This window comes from Balaenoptera physalus (assembly GCF_965194825.1).
Source record: "Balaenoptera physalus genome assembly, chromosome: 11".
In the NCBI taxonomy this organism is placed as follows: domain Eukaryota; kingdom Metazoa; phylum Chordata; class Mammalia; order Artiodactyla; family Balaenopteridae; genus Balaenoptera; species Balaenoptera physalus.
The window spans coordinates 23,117,385-23,136,870 of NC_138896.1; the positions used below are offsets into that span (position 1 = coordinate 23,117,385).

Consider the following 19,486-nt stretch of genomic DNA (forward strand, 5'->3'; position numbering starts at 1 on the left):
TCTAGGGGAAAGGGCAGAGTGTGCACTCTGAGACTAGTAAGTGAGGGAAGTGTTTACATTAAAAGTTGGTAAGTGCTTTGAGGAAGGTGACCCAGCGTGTAAGTGTGTGGGGACAGGGAAGGTGGCTGTTTTACTAGGGCGGTCAGTGTGGGCCTCATTGAGAAGGTGACCTTTGAGTAAAGATGCGAAGGACATGAAGGAATGTCCCCGAGGATGTCTGGGGCAAGTTCTCTCCAGGCAGGGGAGCCTCCAGTGCCAGTGCACTAGGGCAGGAGAGTGTCTGCGTGCTCAAGGAAGAGCGAGGAGGCCATCGTAGCTGGAGGAGAGAGGAACTGAGATGAGATGCAGTTTCCGGACAGATCATATAGACCTAGACAATATTAGAAGGGTTTTGATCTTGTGTGAGTAAGATGCAGAGTTTACAAGATGGTTTGAACAGAAGATTGCCCTGGTGTGACTATTCTCTAGAAACATCTGGCTGCTGGGCAGAATCAGGAGGTGAAGGGCAAGAGATTCCATAGAGGAAACTGTAGGAAATGGTGCAGTGTCCAGGCTGGAGATGCTGGTGCTTGTCTGGGGTGTGAGCAGGGAAAGTAATAGTAACTGATTGGATTCTGGATATATTCTGAAAATGACGTTTTACAGCAATTCCTAATGGATTAAATTTGGGTTATAAGAAAGCAGAATGAAGGGAGACCCAAAATTTTGAGATTTGCAAGTAGACATGTGGGGCACCTTCCGCAGAAGTGGGGAGACTCTGGAAGCAGCATATTTGAGGAGGCGGCAGCATTGGCATTCGGTTTAGGAAAGTGCAAACTGAGTCTGGGGTTCAGGTGAGATGACTTGGCTGGAGAAATAGTAGGAGGAGGTGACACCCTATAAATGAGGTTTAAAGCTTTGAGAACAGATGAGGTCACCAGGGGAGAATTGGCTACAGAAGAGGAAGGACAAGGACTGAACCCTGGACCCCCCAGCGCTATGCGATCTGATCAGACCACACACCCAAGCAGACCGCACGGTTCTGAACAACGAGTCTAGACGGCACAGAGACCAGGGGGTCCCGATCTTCCTTGTGCATCACCTGCACACCTCAGGTGGAAGGGAGCGTGAGAATCTGCATTTTAAACAAGTTTGGTGCTGAGGTTGCTGGTCTTCAGATCACACAGTTAGTAGCAACAATGTAGACCAGGATTCCCACGTGGCTGTGCATCAGCCTCACCTGTAGGGCTTGTTGATAAGGGATTCCTGGACTCCATGCCCACATTCTGAGATGGTGGGTCGGGGAAGAGGCCTGAGTACTTTGTAACAATCCTTACAAGCAGTCCTGAGGCTCAGGCAGATTGGGAGCCACTGAGGGCAGGGATCAGAGAGTAATCAGGGTGGGGAGGGATTTTAAATCCTCATTGAAATGTTTTTCCCCTGGGAAGAAAAAGTCAGGACATTTTCTGGGAGATACATGTTTTCTCTACCATGCAGTATAGCCAGGTGGAAAATTTAAGAAGCAGTTATCCACTCAGCATACAGAAAAGCTCTTGAGTTGCTAAGAGGGTAGACCTAAATTTTCTCCACACACATGAAAAAGGTGATTATGTGGCATGATACAGTTGTAAGCTAATGCTACGGTGGTAATTATTTTGCAATATTAAGTGTATCAAGTCAACAAGTTGTACACCATAAACTTACTCAATATTGTAGATCAATCATATCTCAGTAAAGCAGCGGGGAAGAGTCTCTGAATCCCTGCTCTCTCAGAGTTTCGCTACATGGTATTCTCATGCAATTCTTTATGGGGAAAAAAGGGTTTCAAATTCTTCTAAATGGAACGAGAGAGAGAGAAAGAGAGGGAAAGAGAGATTGATTGTAGTTTTGTTTTATTTCAGGAAAAAGCCACAGAACAGTCCTGAGAGTACACAGCCAGGAACAGAATCCACAATCCCATCCAGGTCGGGTCCCACAGAGGAACCCCTGCGCCTGCAGGTGGGCACAGATGCCACTGTTCACAGCACTGTCAGCCCTGATGCTGGACAATGCACCCTGCGGCTAGGCCTGCTGTCTCTGCTGCTCCTGACAACTGGACGACACTACCGCCACCTCTGCCACATGTGCCAAAGCATTCAGCACAACTCCAGCCTTCCTGTGTCACCATGTCCTGAGTCAGAGTCCAGCATGGGGTCACCTGCCTGGTGGGGCCTCAGGCTGTTTCAACCTGCCAGAATGTTTGGAAGCAGGTTTTTCTCTCTTATGGAGGGAGGTGGCCTCTACCTCCTACCAAGATCTTCAAGTTTGAAATTCCCCTAACTTGGGAAGAGGGTACAGATTCTAGGGGTGGAGGCTGAAGGTGAGGAAGGGAAAAAGAATGACAAATTTCAATTTTTGCAGCAGTGACCTAGACGAGAACTTGACCTGGTTCATTGTAAGCAGTCAGGTTGGATGGATGAATAAGTAATAAATGACATCTTTCAACTTCTTCTGTGATGTTCTGTTATGGGGTCCAGCTTCTGTCTACTCCAGTTTATACTCAGATAAGCAGAGTGCATTTTTCAATAATGAAATGATTACTCAGAATGTCCTCTCCCTACCTTTGTCTCTTTCTAAGCTTAAAAAAACAAGATCTGTAAGTCTTCATGGGATCCATACATAAACACTGACATTTTATACTAAGTTTCATATTTCTTTGTACATGCACATCTTTCTGGGGAAAGTATCCATATCACTTATCAGTTTACATGTGATCCCCACAAAGAAGTATCAATACTAGTTTAGACAGCAAGTTACTCAATCTCTGGTCCATGAGGAACTAATGATCCAACTGTCTTAGCAGATCCAATGACATGATATAAATGCTCATCTTTTTCTTGGCAATTACCAGTCTGGGTCAAGATAAAGGTAGAAGTTTACTTGCTTACACTCACTTTCAATGTCTGTATGTTTCTTATTGTGAGCTGAGAGCAAACATTTCACAAACCAGCACTGGCTCACAGAAGAGATAAAGTATCATTGGTTTAGGTGGACTTGTATTCTAGCACCTACCATGGTGCCAGATAAATAGCAGGAGTGAAAAAACAGGTCATGGAGACTCCATTCCCAGTAACGTGATAGAACTTGTTTTAAGGCTGCCTCTTCCAGTAAAAACAAATTAAAATAATACATAAAGTATAAAAAGCTTCCATAAGTACAGTATCAAGAGAATAATTGTTTAGGCCAAAATATAAGTGGGGGTTATGACCCAGAGGGAGAAATTGTTTTTATCCTTAGGGTAATCATTAGCCAAATCTGGAAACATCTTACCTTTGGTTTTCTCAAGCTTATGAGCTGTAATTGGAAATGTCACCCAGAGAACTCATATTGGTTGTTTTTAATCCTGTGAAGTAAAAGCTTTTAGTAAGAAAGGCTTAGTGGAAGCCCCTGAAAAAGCCGCCCAAGCTCAGCCACGACAGAACATTAAAAACGATATTGTGTCTTGGGATAATGAAAGAAGTTAACGTCATCCTCACAGACTTAAAGGATGCAGGGGTGGTGGTCACATCACATACCAGTTAACTCACCACTGTGGTTCTTGCGGAAACTGGAAGGATCGTTGTCAATGATAGTGAGACAACGCTAACTCTCAGCGCTGCTACCTTTCTTTTCATTTCCTACCTTTATGTTTCTACCTACAAAGTTCTCTCTTTTAAAAATCCCAAATTACCTGGAAGATCGGGCCAGTTTTTCGGGAATATAATTTTGATCTGGATTCCTGTGAAGTGAGCCCCAAAACCTTTGACTTGAACTCTATTTATTCTGGTCTCTGCATTGCTAGCCTCAGCCGTGTGACAGGCCATGTAGTCAGATGGTCCCAAAGTCACCCTGTGGTTGGCAGACTCTAAGTTGGTCCCCAATGCTCCCTCCTCTGGTATCTATGCCCCTGTCTAATACCTTTGGAACATAAGCTGGACCTAGTGACTCATTGGTAACAAATAGAATAGGGGAAGTGATGAATGTATATTTGGGGATCACCAGGGGAAAAGATATGAGGGACCCGGGGTCAGCTGTCTCAGGGCTGGCTGTCCAGGCCTGGCTGGGGAAGCAGAGATTCCCGATGGAACCCAATGACAACTGACGCTGCATTCTTTCCCTACCTGAGGAGTTTCTCCTCCAAATCTCAGCCTCCACAGTCACTGCCATCAGACAGGAGGAGGAGGAGGAAGAGACCACCAGCAGTGATTCTCATCCTGGCTGGAATGTCAAGAGAACTGTCTGTGAAAAGGACAAGAAGGGAAGTGAAGAAACGAAGCCTCCCAAATCTAACACCTGGTGACCCAAACGCTCCCCTATCAGACCCCATGGCTAGAGAGATGAGGAGGGTAACAGTCTCCAGTCTCCCTGTGCTGTGCCCCCAACCCTGGCCCAGCTCTCCCTTTCTCCATTTACAATAATGTCCCAGGAGCCCAAGTGGTGACACTGTATATCTCTGCTCATCTTAGAACAGACCACCACAGCCCCACACTCCTGGGAAGTCCTATTCTGCCGATATGTATTCAGTATGTGCAGCAGAACCCAAATAACAGTGGTCTCACAGGATGGAAGCCTGTGTGTGTCTCCCATGACAGTGAGGCAGGCAGTTCCAGGGCTGCTAGGGTGGCTCTGCACCACGAGGATGTCCAGGCGTCCAGGTCTCCTTGACCTTCCTTCTCTGCTGTCCCTGGGATGTTGCCATTGTTGACATGACCCAAGGTACCTAAGACCATGTTCATGGTCCAGGAGCAACCAGGGAAAGCAGGGAAGGAAGAAAGGTTTATTCCCATTAAGATCAAAATTTTAAAGTTCACATCTGCTTCATCATATTGGCCAGAACTTAATCAAAAGGATACAAGTAGTGGAGATTGAATTTTTTTTTTTTACTTTAATTTCTTTCTTTCTTTCTTTTGGCTGCATTGAGTCTTCGTTGCTGGGCTTTCTCTAGTTCCACTTAGTTGCAGTGCGGGGGCATCTCATTGCGGTGGCTTCTCTTGATGCGAGCACGGGCTCTAGGCGCGCAGGCTTCAGTAGTTGTGGGGCACGGGCTTCAGTAGTTGTGGTGCACGGGCTTATTTGCTCCGCGGCATGTGGGATCTTCGCGGACCAGGGATTGAACCCGTGTCCCCTGCATTGGCAGGCGGATTCTTAACCACTGCGCCACCAGGGAAGTCCCGAATGTATTTTTAATCTGGGTGACTTTGTCCAGAAAAAAACTCTATTACTATGGAAGAGAGATGATTTTTGCTATACTTAAATATTTTTAAATCAGCAGTGGAGAATTGTTATTATCAGTATCTTAAGCTGAGCCAGATTTGTATTTTAAAAATAGAATAATCTTAGAATATATTGCTAATTGATAACAAAATTGCAGATAGAATATGTGATAAATACCACCTGATAAAATGAAATTGCTCTCTATTACACTGTCGAAACTGGTAATAGTTACTGTGTCCAGGGAGGGAATTTGGAAGGGTTTTGGATGGGATGGAGGAGGAAATTTACTTTTCACTGTATATCCTTTATGTCATATGAATTTTTTAAACTTTATGAATGTATTAGTAAGTTGAAATAAATGTTGAATGACCAAAGAAAACCCCACACTCATTTAGTAATCATTTATTACGCGGTTACTAGATGTCAGGCTCTGTGCTGGGCCTCAGTGTGTGACACATCAAGGAACTCACGATGGAGTGAAATGGCCTGGTAAATGCAACATAGTCTATAATTAGTTGTCGGGGAAACAGCTTCCAGGAGGGAGGGAGCTGATTGAGAGCATACTGTGTGCCGGGTGTGGTGCCCCCTGCCGGGCACATAAAGAAAGCTAAGGTCTATGGCTTGGTGACCTGAATGTCTCACCCCGATGAGGGTCTGTGCCAGTCCATGACTTCCCAGGAGCCCCACTCTTCTCCTGTCCCTGTGTGGGACGTGAGCTGAGGATTGGAGAGACGACCTTGGCCCATTTGGTCCAAAAATTAGTAGAAAGGGTTAGTTAGAGAACACAATTTCCTAATGAAGCTGAGTAATCAACACGAGAGAAAATCACTAAGAAATAATCTGGATGAAGGGGAAGAAACCAACAAGCTAGAATCACAAGGAGTGACTCTGGGATCCTGTAGGAAAGTAAGATGGGAGGAATAATGGGAGCCCAGGGTTTGCTGGCAGGATGACACAGGGAAGAAAAATGTGGGTGACTTTAGTGACGGCACTTTCCTAGAGGTGTAGGAGGTTTGAAAAGTAAGGGGGCAAATATTCAGAGGGGACCCTCTCAGATTCCCACAGACCTGGAGAGAAACCTTTCCGATGAAAACATTGATTCTTGTATCCAGGTCGGTGCCGTGATAAACACAAGTCAGTTCTGCAGATCATCCTGCCTGAGGCGGACCCACAGTGACAATGACTGTTCAGTGACTGTGCAATCCGTGGCAGAGTCCTCACTACCTCGTGCTCCTGCTTCTCTGACCTGGAATGTCCCAGTGCAGACAGACTCTGAGATACCAAGGATCTACCCAAGGATCCCTGCCTCCTGGGGTTCACACCCTGTGGCTCTCCACCCCTGAGTGTGGGTGGGACCTGGGACCTGCTTCTGACCAATAGAATATGACAACGGGGATGTCACTCCTGAGATTAGATCATAGAAGAGCAAGACCCCATCTTGCTGGCTGACTTTCTACTGTCTTCACTGCTTGCAAGCTCTGAGGAAGGAAGCAGCTGCGTTGGAAAGTCCTACATGGCAAGAAATTAAGGTCAGCCTCCTGTCAACATCCAGCAGAAGTCTGAGGCTACCAGTGTAACAGCCCACAAGAAACTACTCAGTCTTCTTCCCTAAGGCAGCCCTTTCCTTTTCTTGGTGACAGACGTTCTGCTTTCTCTTTACCAGCATCATGTCAGCTTCTCTGTCTGTCCTAGTTGCTGTCCTCTCACTTCATCCAGGATGCCCCAGAAGTGAGCAGCAGGCAGGGTGGCAGGAAGTGCTGGTGAGCAGGGGTGTGGCCAGACCCCTCCTCATGTGTCACCTTGGACAGCAGATGTTCCCAGGAAGTCAGCTGGAAGAAGAGCAGTCAGGGCAGCAGGGATGGGAAGGAGATGCATGAACACCCCTGTGACTCTCAGGCCCACGAGGGGCCGTGGTTTCAGGCTGTGAAATAACACAATGATGAGTAAACTCTGCACGGCCCCTGCTGGTCTTCACCCTTCAGCATCTGGAAAGCCCAGCTCACACCCAGATGCAAACACCACTGCGGCCCAACAGCCCAGATGTGACCCTCACTTCCCCCCACCTCCGGCAAACACACTCCAGCAGCCAATGTAGAACCAACTCTCCTGTCACTTCAGACCCCATGGACACACCTATAGGGAGTGTGAGAAACGCAATAGACTCCCAGCCAGTCTCAGAGCCCAGAAGGGACAGGGAAGCTGTCAGAGCCTCCAGAGGAGGTGACCCTTAGTGAGGCTGGTGAACAGTGTATGGGAGTCAACATAGCAGAGTGAGTACAGACCTGGGTGCAACGGTCAGACCGCTGCCTTAGAGTCATGGCTCAGCCAAGCGAGGGCCAGCCAAGCTCTCAGAGGCCTCAGTTTCCTTGTCTGTAAAATGGGGTTGATTGCTGTCCCTATCTCAGAGGACTCTTATGAGATTTAAATAATTTGATTCATGTAAGTCCCTTAAAATGGTATCTGACACATTTACTAAGGCAAAATCCTGGGAAGGAAGAGAGTCCACTCATGCAGCTCCTGTTTCTTTCTTCCAAGAGGATGAGGACCACTTCTCCCCAACACTCATCACCTCAGCCTCTTCTTACTCATGTGCTGATGGAGAGCTGTCCTGTCTCTTATATCCCCTGAGGTGGGAGGGGCACCTGGAGAAGGCCAGGGTGGGGGCCAGGATGAGGACGCATCAGAGCAATGCACACCCGCACACCACAAAAGCACACATACGCATACAAAGGCCCACACACGCTTGTGTACACTCACCCACACACATATACACAAACATCCACACACATTTCTATACGCATGTGAACACACACAGACAGACACACATGCAGGTTACACTCTCCCTTCAGATTTGCCAGTTCATTGTAGGACTGGGCTTAATACTACTTCATCTTTGTAAAAACATTTAGGATCCTGCAGGAGACGGACCTGAGAATTTTTGTCCCACTAGAAAGAGACCCATTCCCCAGGCAATCTGGTACTTTCTGGGCCTCATGTGGCCCTGCTCCTGGAACCCTCATAGAGGAGAAGGGGAGCTGAACTTAGATCAAGGTCCTGGAGTCCAAAGGCAGCCACGTACACTGGCCTGACCTGGAACAGGGCCTCAGGGGATCCAGCAGGTCCCCAGCCTCCCAGCTCACCTGCACTTTCTCAGCTGGCCTCCCACCAGCCAGGGTCCCTCCACGCTTTGCTGCACAACAGGATGTCTGCACGTTGGCTCCAGAAGGCACGAGGACGGGAGTTGCAATTCAGCCCCTGAGGTGTGAGACCCTGGGGTCAGAACAATGAAACCCAGAATCCCTTCCTAACCTGAGTTCTTGGTGTTCTAGAGCACAGTTCTTGCAGGCAAAGTTCCAGCAATCTGAACTCCTGCAAACACAACGCCACTGACAGCAGCTGCAAGGAGAAGCTGGCCAGCAAGTGCTCCCTTGATGGGGATGCTGGGCTGGGAAGACGGCTTTGAGGAGGAAAGGAGAGTGAGGGGCCCTGACCTCACATCTGAGCCCTGACCCTGCTGAAAGTCCCCAGAGGGCTCCTACTTCCCTGAGAAGAAGGTTCCGCCTCAGATCCCTCCACACCGGACCTCAGGAAGAGGGGTTCAGGCAGCCCCTGGTGCTGCACGTGGCACGTGTGTCTCTGATCGTCTCCAGAAGGCAACACCAGGGCCGCCCACTTCTGGAACGTTCTGTCCTCTGAAGGCCTGGTCTCTACAAGCTCCATGGCCTGGGTCTGGTCCTCCTCATCACGCTGCCGGGTCAGGGTGACCTCTGAGGGTAGAAGCCCAGGGCCCAGGATCTCAGGGTGACCCCTCCATCAGGGCTGGGATGCTGTGTCACCTGTGCTCTGGAGGCTCCTGCGGGAGACAAAGCAGGGAGGGCTCAGGCAGGGCCTTGCTGAGTGGCATCGACTCCAAAGATCAAGACACCGTAACTCCTGATGGTTTGGCTGCCAACCAGCACAAGGCAGGGACCGTCCTCTAGGGGGAGGGTGAAGGGAACAAGCATTAGACAAGCCAGGTCCAGACAAGGAGGTGAGAACTCTGTCCAACATTCTCCTCCAGGATAAGATCCTCTTCAAGGACTCTCCTCCCTCTTTTTTTTTTTTTTTTTTTCCTGTCAGTGGTGTGCAGGGTGTTTTCTAATAGTTTTATGTTTCATCGTTTTTAAATCTTGTGACCAGACAATTTTGTTGCCATTTCTACCATTTTGGACTTTATTGAGGCTTTCTGTATTGTACATTGTAAACTTTTGGACAGTTCCAAACGTTTCCAAAGAAGGTACATTCTCTGTGTTCTTGGAATAGGATTTGCTATATCTCCATGAAGTTTTCCTTAGTAGTTTTGTTATTTAGGTATTTTGTATTGACACTTATTTTTTGACTTCTTGATATGTTATGGACTAGAAGCAATCACTCAAAGATTCCTATTAGCAATGAGTTTTTGCCCGTTTTACTTGTATTCTTATAGTTCTTGCTTTTTATATTTGATACTTTTTTTCTGTATGATCTTTAAGGAGAGTTGTATCTTAATTGTGGATTATAATTTTCTTAGTAACATAAAACACCCTCTGTTGTCTTACTTAATAATTTTTTGCTTTGAATCCAATCCTGTTTGATAATAAGATCAAGACCTCAGATTTCCTTCATTTTGTATTTAGCTTATATATCTCTGCCCAGCACTTCCTTCATTTTAAATTTAAAGCTTTTAAAAATGTATATTTAAAGCTTAATTTTAATTTGTCTAGTTTATATCCTCAAGTAATTTCCTTAGAGGTTGTAGTATTACTGGCATGTTTCAAAGACTTTCAAAGGCAGAAAATGGCTTTCTCTCTTTTTTAACATTGTCTATAAATGATATATTGGTGGGTAGAGAATCCTTGGATCATGGCCCTTTCTTCAGAACTCTATATATCTACTCTTTGACTCTGATGTTGAAACCAACCACTTGGAAAAGCAGCTTTTACTCTCTGCCCCTTTGGTCCACTGCTGGTGTTTGTGCGCATGCACGTGCTGACGATGGGAAATCATGCCTTTCTCTCAGGAGTTCTAACTGTGACTTCATTTTCTCTAGATACCCCAGGAAGAAGTTCTGGATTGAAAAGCCTATCAGTCCTCCAATCAAAAAACAGACACAAGAATTTTCAGATAAACTTCTTTCTTTAGAGAAAGGACTCAAAGGATTCCATGGTAAAGGAAGGGGTTCTGAGCCTAGAAAACCTTCTTTCTTTCTCTATAATGTTTCCTTAGGTTTTGATTGTGACCGTGGCTTCTCAGAGTTCCTTGCTCTTGTGCACGTCCCTCACACCACGCAGGGACATTGGGGAGGGAATCTAAGCAAGTCCAAACCAGAGAGCATTCCACATGATAGTCTAAGAATGTTACCTAGACTAAAGCAGAATCATAGTCAATAGGTCTCAGAGTTGGTAAAAAGATATTTCACATTTAACAGTGAAGCAAAAGAAAATTGGGAGACTATGGAAAACTGTGTGGCATTTCCTCAAACAATTAAAAACATAATTACCATATGATCCAGCATTCCCACTTTCCAAAGAATTAAAAGCGGGATCTCAAAGAGATATTTGCACACTCGTGTTCATAGCAGCAGTATTCGCTATAGCCAGGAGGTAGAAGCAACTCAAATCCATCCATCAGTGGATGAATGGAAAAACAAAATGTGGCATATGCAGACAATGGAATATTATCCAGCCTAAAAAAGGAAGGAAATTTTGACACATGCTACAACATGGATGAACCTTGAGGACATTATGCTAAGTGAAATGAGCCAGTCACGAAGGGACAAGTACTGTATGATTCCATTTATGGGAGGTCTCTGAAGTAGTCAAATCCACAGGAACAGAAAGTAGATTAGTGGTTGGGAGGAGGGGAAAATGCGGAGCTGTTGTTCAATGGGTAGAGAGTTTCAGCTTTGAAGAATGGAAGAGTTCTGGAAATTGGTTGCACAGCAAGTTAAATACGCTTAACATTAATGAACTATACACTTAAAAATGGTAAAGATGGTAAATGTTGTGTGTTTTTACCACAATTAAAAATTTTTTTAATTTAAAGAATACTGGGAGAATGAATCTAAAAGAGGTATCTTTGAGAGTGGAGAGAAATAGTATGGTCTAGGACTAGAAGTTTAGGACTTAGTTTAACAACAGGGAATATGTCCACAGGTACTCTTTAATGAAGCACCAGGTGGGTTCAGCAGATGTTGGCTGGGATATTTACATGAACCACTTTACACTGGACAGCTCTGGGTGTCTCCTGAATTGATTTCTCTATTTCACTTGCGTTTTCATGGTGCTTTGTCACCTTCTAAAGTTATATTAGCCAACAGTAAGAGAATTTGACCTAGAAGATGTGGTGTCAGAATCGCTTACTGTCCTTTGGTACTTTTATTCTAGGAAAATTGATGAGGGATCTGGAATATAAAACAAGTGAGCATCTGGAGAGGATAGTGGCTGAAGTTTGCTAATTGCAGCTTTCCTGTGAAGCTCCATTATTTATGGGTCAGCTCTTTCATTTTAAAGAGGAAGGTCTTCGTGTGACTAATGTATCCAAATTCTTTATCCTGAGAATTCAGATTTCAAAACCACAAACCTTTCCCCAGATTTGTGCAGCTGCACTGATCCCAGTCCTTACCGTTTTTCCCTCTCAAGTCTCATCACACTGCCTGTGCCCTTGAATTTTCTGTGTTCTCTTCATTTTCCAGATATGGTTGCTAATAGTATGAGCACAAGGTCAAAAGCAGTTTCTGGCCTGGCCCCCTGAGGAGTCTCCCCCCATTGTCATAAAGGCCCCGGGACCTATGGGATAAATCTCATTTGCTGTCTTTTGTGATGCCACGCCTTTATCTCCTTGTCCCCACAGGGAGGATCATCCTGAATTCCCAGACAGCCAGCGGCTACCTCTCAGTGTTTCCAAATGGGAAGAGCATGATATTCACTGGCTTGTGGATGAACACATAGCAGCATGGTCAGCGATTTGATCCGGAGCCTGGCGTGCTGGGCAGTAAGGGCTTCACGTGGGGCAAAGTGTATTGGGAAGTGACAGTGGACAGGATCTGGTGGGGAGCAGGGGAGGAAGAAGAAGCAGTGAAATACAGGGGTGGAAGCAGAGGTGTGTTTGGCAGTAGCTATCTTGGTGGATTTCTAGGCATCCCTGATGGGTCTAGTTCTCCTGGATATAGAGGTGAGAAGGAGGAGTCGGAGGGCAATGGTCGCAGGAAAATGGAATGTGGCCAGAATTCTGCCCGGTGAGGGTGGCAAGAGAGTCAGTGGTGAGAAGAGGGTTTCTCAGCTTCACCCCTGAGGAGGGGTTCTGGACTCTGCAGCTGTCTTCAGCTGGGGTCTATATATGCACCGGCCCTGAGCCTTGCCAGATCCTGTCCTACTGTCCAAGGCTGACTGGAGCTGCTCTGGATTATGATGGTGGGAAGGTAACCTTTACCAATGCCAGAACTCAAGAGTTTCTCTATGAATTCTCATCTTCCTTCACTGGGAGAATTTTCCCTTTCCTGTGGCTTGACTGCATGAGATCCAAACTTACCCTGAGACCCTGAGAGAAGACCTCCTGGGCACAGCCCTCGGTGTTTTCATTGATCCTCTGCTCCTTTACATCATTCCCAGCTCTCTGCCTCAGCTAGGTGGTCCTGCGGGGTTTCTGAATGCACTTAGGTGACTGGAGCCTTATGGTAGTCAGGAGTCTCTTGTCCTCACTGCTTTGTCTCTAAAATGGGAGTCGTAACGCTTGGTCTGCTTTCTCTACAAGGGAATGGTTGAAATGTCTTTAAAGTACTTATTAAAATGTGTATTAATTATTAATTTTTCTCTTCTGTTGCCTTTGATTTGGTTCTTCACCTGCCACTGAGACAAAGGTATGAGAACGAGTGACTATATCATGGGACTGCAGCCCCTGCCACAAATAGGAATTGATTACAACATCCATATCCAGTTCTAGAGCACCTTTTCTGTCACATAATTTCTCCTGCCATCCTTCTAAGCAGCTGAGTAAACAGTTAATGTTTTGCAACTCATACCTGCTTACCATTGATACATTATGAGACTTGAGCTATCTGGAGTGGGAATTGGTTTATTTCTTTCTGAAGTGTTCTGATAATTTTTGCAATAAGAAGGGGGGAGTGGAAGCCATGTGAGGTTCAGGTGTATATGAGTTTTTGGAAGTCACTTGGTCCTGAAGTTCAGTCTTATATCAGCTGTGTTTTGAGATGGTAGAAATAGATACTTAGCTTAATATTAAATTAGTAGTCTTAACTATAAGCAGCAGAAAACAAATTTGGCTAATTTTAGAAAAAGGGAAATTTATTAAACGTTACTGGGGCTTTTCGAGTGTAAAGAGGTAGGGATATGTGTGCCTACCTGCTTGCAAATTCTGCCCCAAGAGAGCTGGGAGTCAGTGCGGGAGCTGCAGTGAGAGGGAGGAGCAGGTGGGGGAGTCATCAGGGGTTGAGAGGATTGTTGGGATTGTCAGTACGTAAACAGAACATATGATGCATGAGGACAAGCTAGTGGAGAGTGGGTGTGATCTGGTGGGGAGCAGAGGAGGAAGAAGTAGTGAATACAGACAGGGGTGGAGCCAGAGGTGTGTTTGGCAGTAGCTATCTTGGTGGATTCATAGACCCAACTGATGGGTATAGTTCTCCTGGACATAGAGATGAGAATGAAGAGTTGAGGAGGGAATGGTCTCAGGAAATTAGTGGATAGAACAGGCCATAGTTCTTCATGTAACTAACTCTTAAATCAAAATCTGGCATAAGTGCACCAGATTGCCAGAGAATAGGATGCCTGCCTGTGCCCCAGCAACATTAAAGGTTAGGAAAGCGTGCTTTTGGCTTCTGTAATAAGAGGTGGTCTCATCAAGACTCACGTAGTTTAGCATTCTCAAGACATGGGAGCAGATGCTAGCTGCCTAAGAAGAACGTCCCTTATTTAAACTGCTGGGTTCAAGAGATGTGGGCATACTTGCTCTGATAGCTCAGTTGTATAAGAATGTTTTGTCAAAAAAATATGACCAAACAACACAAGATTCCTATACCCTATTACTGTATCTATCAATACAAGCAAGTACAAGTCGATTGCTGACATTGTATGTTCTGATCCTCATTATAGCAGGGACAAAGCAATGCGCAACCAGATTTTTTCTATACGGTGAGTGGCCAAAGGTTTTAACTATAATATTCAATTGCAGCGCAGTCCATGTTTCACTTACAGGACTGAAGGGAACAGATTTTATGGATTAAGGGTGTAGATAGAGGATTTTGCAGTGATTTTGGTTAGAAGTAAATATGAGATGAAATATGAGTAATTACTAAAGAACAGGGTCAGAATTTAGCAAGATAATGTTGAAACTGTTCCTCTTTAGAATGTTTCTTAAGTCAAAGATTAATGTTAATAAGATACTTATTAGACAGATAAATAGAAAAAAAATCAGGGGGCTTCCCTGGTGGCGCAGTGGTTGAGAATCCACCTGCCAATGCAGGGGACACGGGTTCGAGCCCTGGTCTGGGAAGATCCCACGTGCCACGGAGCAACTAGGCCTATGAGCCACAACTACTGAGCCTGCGCGTCTGGAGCCTGTGCTCCGCAACAAGAGAGGCCACGATAGTGAGAGGCCCACGCACCGCGATGAAGAGTGCCCCCCGCTCGCCGCAACTAGAGAGAGCCCTCGCACAGAAACGAAGACCCAACGCAGCCAAAAATAAATATAAATAAATAAATAAATTTGAAAAAGAAAAATACTAAAAAAAAAAAAAAAAGAAAGAAGTGATAAGCTCGACTGCATTGAAATTAAAAACATCTGCTCAGAGAAAGGCAATGTCAAGAGAATGAGAAGACAAGACACAGACTGGGAGAAAAATTTGCAAAAGACGCATCTGATAAAGAACTGTTATTCAAGATAGGCAAAGAACTCTTACAGCTCAACAATAAGAAAACAGTCTCATTTAAAAATGGGCCAAAGGGACTTCCCTGGTTGCGCAGTGGTTAAGAATCCGCCTGCCAATGCAGGGAACACGGGTTCAATCCCTGGGCCGGGAAGATCCCACATGCCGTGGAGCAGCTAAGCCCGTGCACCACAACTACTGAGCCTGCACTCTAGAGCCCGTGAGCCACAACTACTGAGCCCACATGCTGCAACTACTGAAGCCTGCGCGCCTAGAGCCCGTGCTCTACAACAAGAGAAGCCACCGCAATGAGAAGCCCACGCACTGCAACGAAGAGTAGCCCCCGCTCGCCACAACTAGAGAAAAGCTTGTGCACAGCAACGAAGACCCAAACGCAGCCAAAAAAAAAAAAAGGACCAAAGACCTTAATAGACACCTTACCAAAGAAGATATACAGATGGCAAATAAGCATATGAAAAGATGTTCCCATTATATGTCATCATGGAAATGCATATTAAAACAATGAGTACTACTACACACCTATTGGAATGGCCAAAATCCAGAACACTAAGAAGACCAAATGCTGGAGAGGATGTGGAATAACAAGAACTCTCATTCATTGCTGGTGGGAAGGCAAAATGCCATTGCTGGTGGGAAGACAAAATGGTACAGCTACTTTGGAAGATGGTGCGGCAGTTTTTTACAAAACTAAAAATACTCTTACCAGACAATCCAGCGGTTGTGTTCCTCGGTATTTACCTAAAGGAGATAAAAACATGTCTACATAAAAATCTGCATATGAATGTTTATAGCAGTTTTATTCATAATTGCCAAAACTTGGAAGCAACTCAGACGTCCATCAGTAGATGAAGGGATAAATAAACTGTGGTACGTCCAGACAATGGGTTATTATGCAGTGTCAAAAGAAATGAACTAGCAAGACTTGTAAAGACATGGAGGAACCTTAAATGCATACTACCATGTGAAAGAAGCCAATCAGAAAAGTCTATATACTGTATGATTCCAAGCATATGACATTCTGGAAAAGGCAAAACTGTGGAGACAGTAAAAAGATGTGTTGCCAGGGGTTGGGGAGTGAGGGGAGGAATAAGTAGGCGGAAAATAGAGGATTTTTAGGGTAATGAAACACTCTGTCTGATACTATAATAATAGACATATGTTCCTACACATTTGTCCAAACCCACAGAATGTAGAGTTCCAAGAGTGAATCATAATATAAACTACGGACTGTGGGTGATGATGATGTGTCGGTGTAGGTCCATCAGTTGTAACAAACGCACCACTCTGCAGGGGACATTGATAACGGGGCACGCTATGCATGTATGGGGGCAGGGAGTATACGGGAAATCTCTGTATATCCCCCTCAATCTTGCTGTGAACTTAAAACTACTCTACAAAAATAAAGTCTTAATAACAAGTGAACGAGTGTTATCTAAATACCCAGCATCACAGAAAAGTCTGCCTTCTTGTGAGAAGACTCTTTCAGTTGCAAGTTAACAAAACTCGAATGAATCTAGCTTTGGCAAAAGAGGTGTAACATGTTGATTTACCTGGGAAGGCCAGGGGTGAGGCCAATTAGAGACATGATTGGACCTGGAGGCTCAAACTTGTCATCAGACCTCAATTTCTCTTCTCTTTCACTGTTCCTGGGGAAGACAGACAATATGATCTCTAACCCCCTCACATTACCCACTTTCACAACTTTAGCAGAAAGATAAACATCTTTCTCACACTGACCATACATAAAGTACTGGAGAGGAAAGACTACCCTTGGACCAATCCCTGTTGCTAGGTGGATGTGGTACAACGTGGTAACCTGACTGGTCAGGCCTGGGTCATGTGATTTCCTCATCCCTCGGTTCATTATATTTCCTAAGTTATTTAAGGTCATGCTGATTATTAAACCATGTAACTAGTAAACAAAAAGACGTTTGCAACTTCTCAGAACCATAAGAAAATAAGTGAGAACATTAACTATTAGAACTGCTGGGTGTCTTTTTATTTCCTCTTCTTTATATTTCTACCTAGCCTTTTGCCTCTTGCAATCCCCAAATTACCTAGAAGACTGGGCTACCTTTCTGGGATCATAATTTTGCCCTGTATTCCTGTGGGAGGAACACAAAGCCCCTTTGAGCTCAGCTCTGATCTCTGCGCTCCTGGCTACAGCCCTGTGAGATGCCACACTTTCAGGGGGTTGCCAGAGGCCCCTTGTGGTGAGCACACTTCTAAGAGGGGATTCCCGCCTCCTGGTGCTCATGCACTTGTGTAATTCCCACCTTTGGAGTATAAGCTGGACCTGGTGACTCATTTGTGATAAGGAGAATACAGTGAAGTGATAGAGTTTTATGATCACCAGGGCACAGGAAATGAGGGACCGGAGGTCAACTATCCAAAAGTCAGCTGTTCAAACCAGTTGGGGGAAGCACAGACTCCTTACGGAATCTGATGCAGAATGGCCCTGCACTCCTTTTCTACCTGAGGGGTTAATCCTCTAGATTTCCACCTCCACAATCCCTGTCAGCAGACAGGGTGATGAGGAGGAGACCAGCAGTGGTTCTGATCCTAGGTAGGATGAGCAGGAGATCTGGTCTGCAAAGAGGATGGGAAGTGAAGAAACAAGGGCTCACAAATCTAACACCTGGTGACCCAAACACTTCCCTAGGCCAGACCCTATGGCTAGAAAGATGAGGAGGGTAACAATCTCCAATCTCCCTGTGCTGCCCCCTCTGGCTCAGTTCTCCCTTTCTCTAACTCACAATAATGTCCCAAGAGCCCACAGAGGTGACACTAAATATATCTCTGCTCATCTCCAGAACAGAGCACCATGGCCACACACTCCTGGGAAGTCCTATTCTCTCGATATGTGTTAATTCAGTATGTGCAGCAGAAACCCCAATAACAGTGGTCTCACAGGATGGAAACCTGTGTGTGTCCCCCATGACAGTGAGGCAAGCAGTTCCAGGGCTGCTAGGGTGGCTTTGCACCAGGAGGATGTCCAAGCATCCAGGTCTCCTTGACCTTTGTTTTCTGCTGTCCCTGGGATGTTGCCCTTATTAGCATGACCCAACATACCTAAGACCATATCATTGGTCCATGAGCAACCAGGGAAAGCAGGAGAGGAGGGAAAGTCTCATTATGTATCTCCATCAGAGCTCTTGGGTGACCAAGTACATTGTCAATGAGCAGTAATATTTTGAAAGGAATCTTTTTCTGAGCAGTAAGTTTCAATAGTGGGCTGAAAATATTTAGTCCACCATGTTGTAAACCAACGTGCTCTCATCTAGGCTTTGTTGTTCTATTTCCAGATCACAGGCAGAGTAGATTTAGCATAAACCGTAAAGGGCCTGGGATTTGAGGAATGGTAAATAAGCACTGGCTTCAAGTTAAAGTCACCAGCTGCATTAGCCCCTAACAAGAGAGTCAGCCTCGCCTCCGAAGTTTTGAAGCCAGGCATTGACTTCTCCTCTCTAGCTATGAAAGTCCTAGATGGCATCTTCTTCCAACAGAAGGCTGTTTCATCTATACGGAAAATTTGTCATTTAGCGTAGCCGCCCTCAGTAATGGTCTTAGCTGGATCTTCTGGATAACTCGCTGCAGCTTCTACATCAGCACGTGCTGCTTCACCTCACATTTTCATGTTACAGAGACGGCTTCTTTCCTTAAACCTCAGGAACCAACCTCTGCTAGCTTCAGACTTTTCTTCTGCAGCTTCCTCACCTTCTCGGCCTTCATAGAATTGAAGAGAGTGAGGGCCTTGCTGTGGTTTAGAATTTGGCTGAAGAGAATGTTGTGGTTGGTTTGGTCTTCTATTCAGAGCACTAAAACTTTCTCCATATCAGCGATAAGGCTGTTTTGCATTCTTACCATTCGTGTGTTCACTGGAGTAGCACTATTTATTTTCTTCAAGAACTGTTCCTTTGCTTTCACAACTTGGCTAACTGTTTGGTGCAAGAGGCCTAGCGTTCAGCCTTTCTAGGCTTTTGACGTGCCTTCCTCACTAAGCTTAATCATTTCTAGCTTTTGATTTAAAGTGAAACATGTGCAACTCTCCTTTCACTTGAACATTTAGAAGCCATTGTAGGGTTTTTAACTGGCTTAATTTCAATGTTGTTGTGTCTCAGGGAATCGGGCGGCCTGAGGAGAGGGAGAGAGATGAGGGAACGTCTGGTCAGTGGAGCAGTCAGAACACACACAGATTTATCCATTAAGTTTGTTGTCTTCTATGGGAGTGGTTCCTGGTGCCCTCAAACAATTACAATAATAACATCAAAGATCACTGATCACAGACCAGCATAATAAATATAATAATAATGAAAAGTTTGAAATACTGTGAGATTTACCAAACTCTGATAT

General features: G+C 45.3%; 1 pseudogene across 1 annotated transcript; it reads left to right on the top strand.

Annotated features, from left to right (window-relative positions):
* The first annotated feature begins 10,718 nt into the window (after positions 1 to 10,718).
* Positions 10,719 to 19,092, top strand: LOC309638943 (tripartite motif-containing protein 26 pseudogene; annotated as a pseudogene). Its single transcript has one exon. The product of its transcript is annotated as a tripartite motif-containing protein 26 pseudogene (transcript).
* The last annotated feature ends 394 nt before the right edge of the window (positions 19,093 to 19,486 follow it).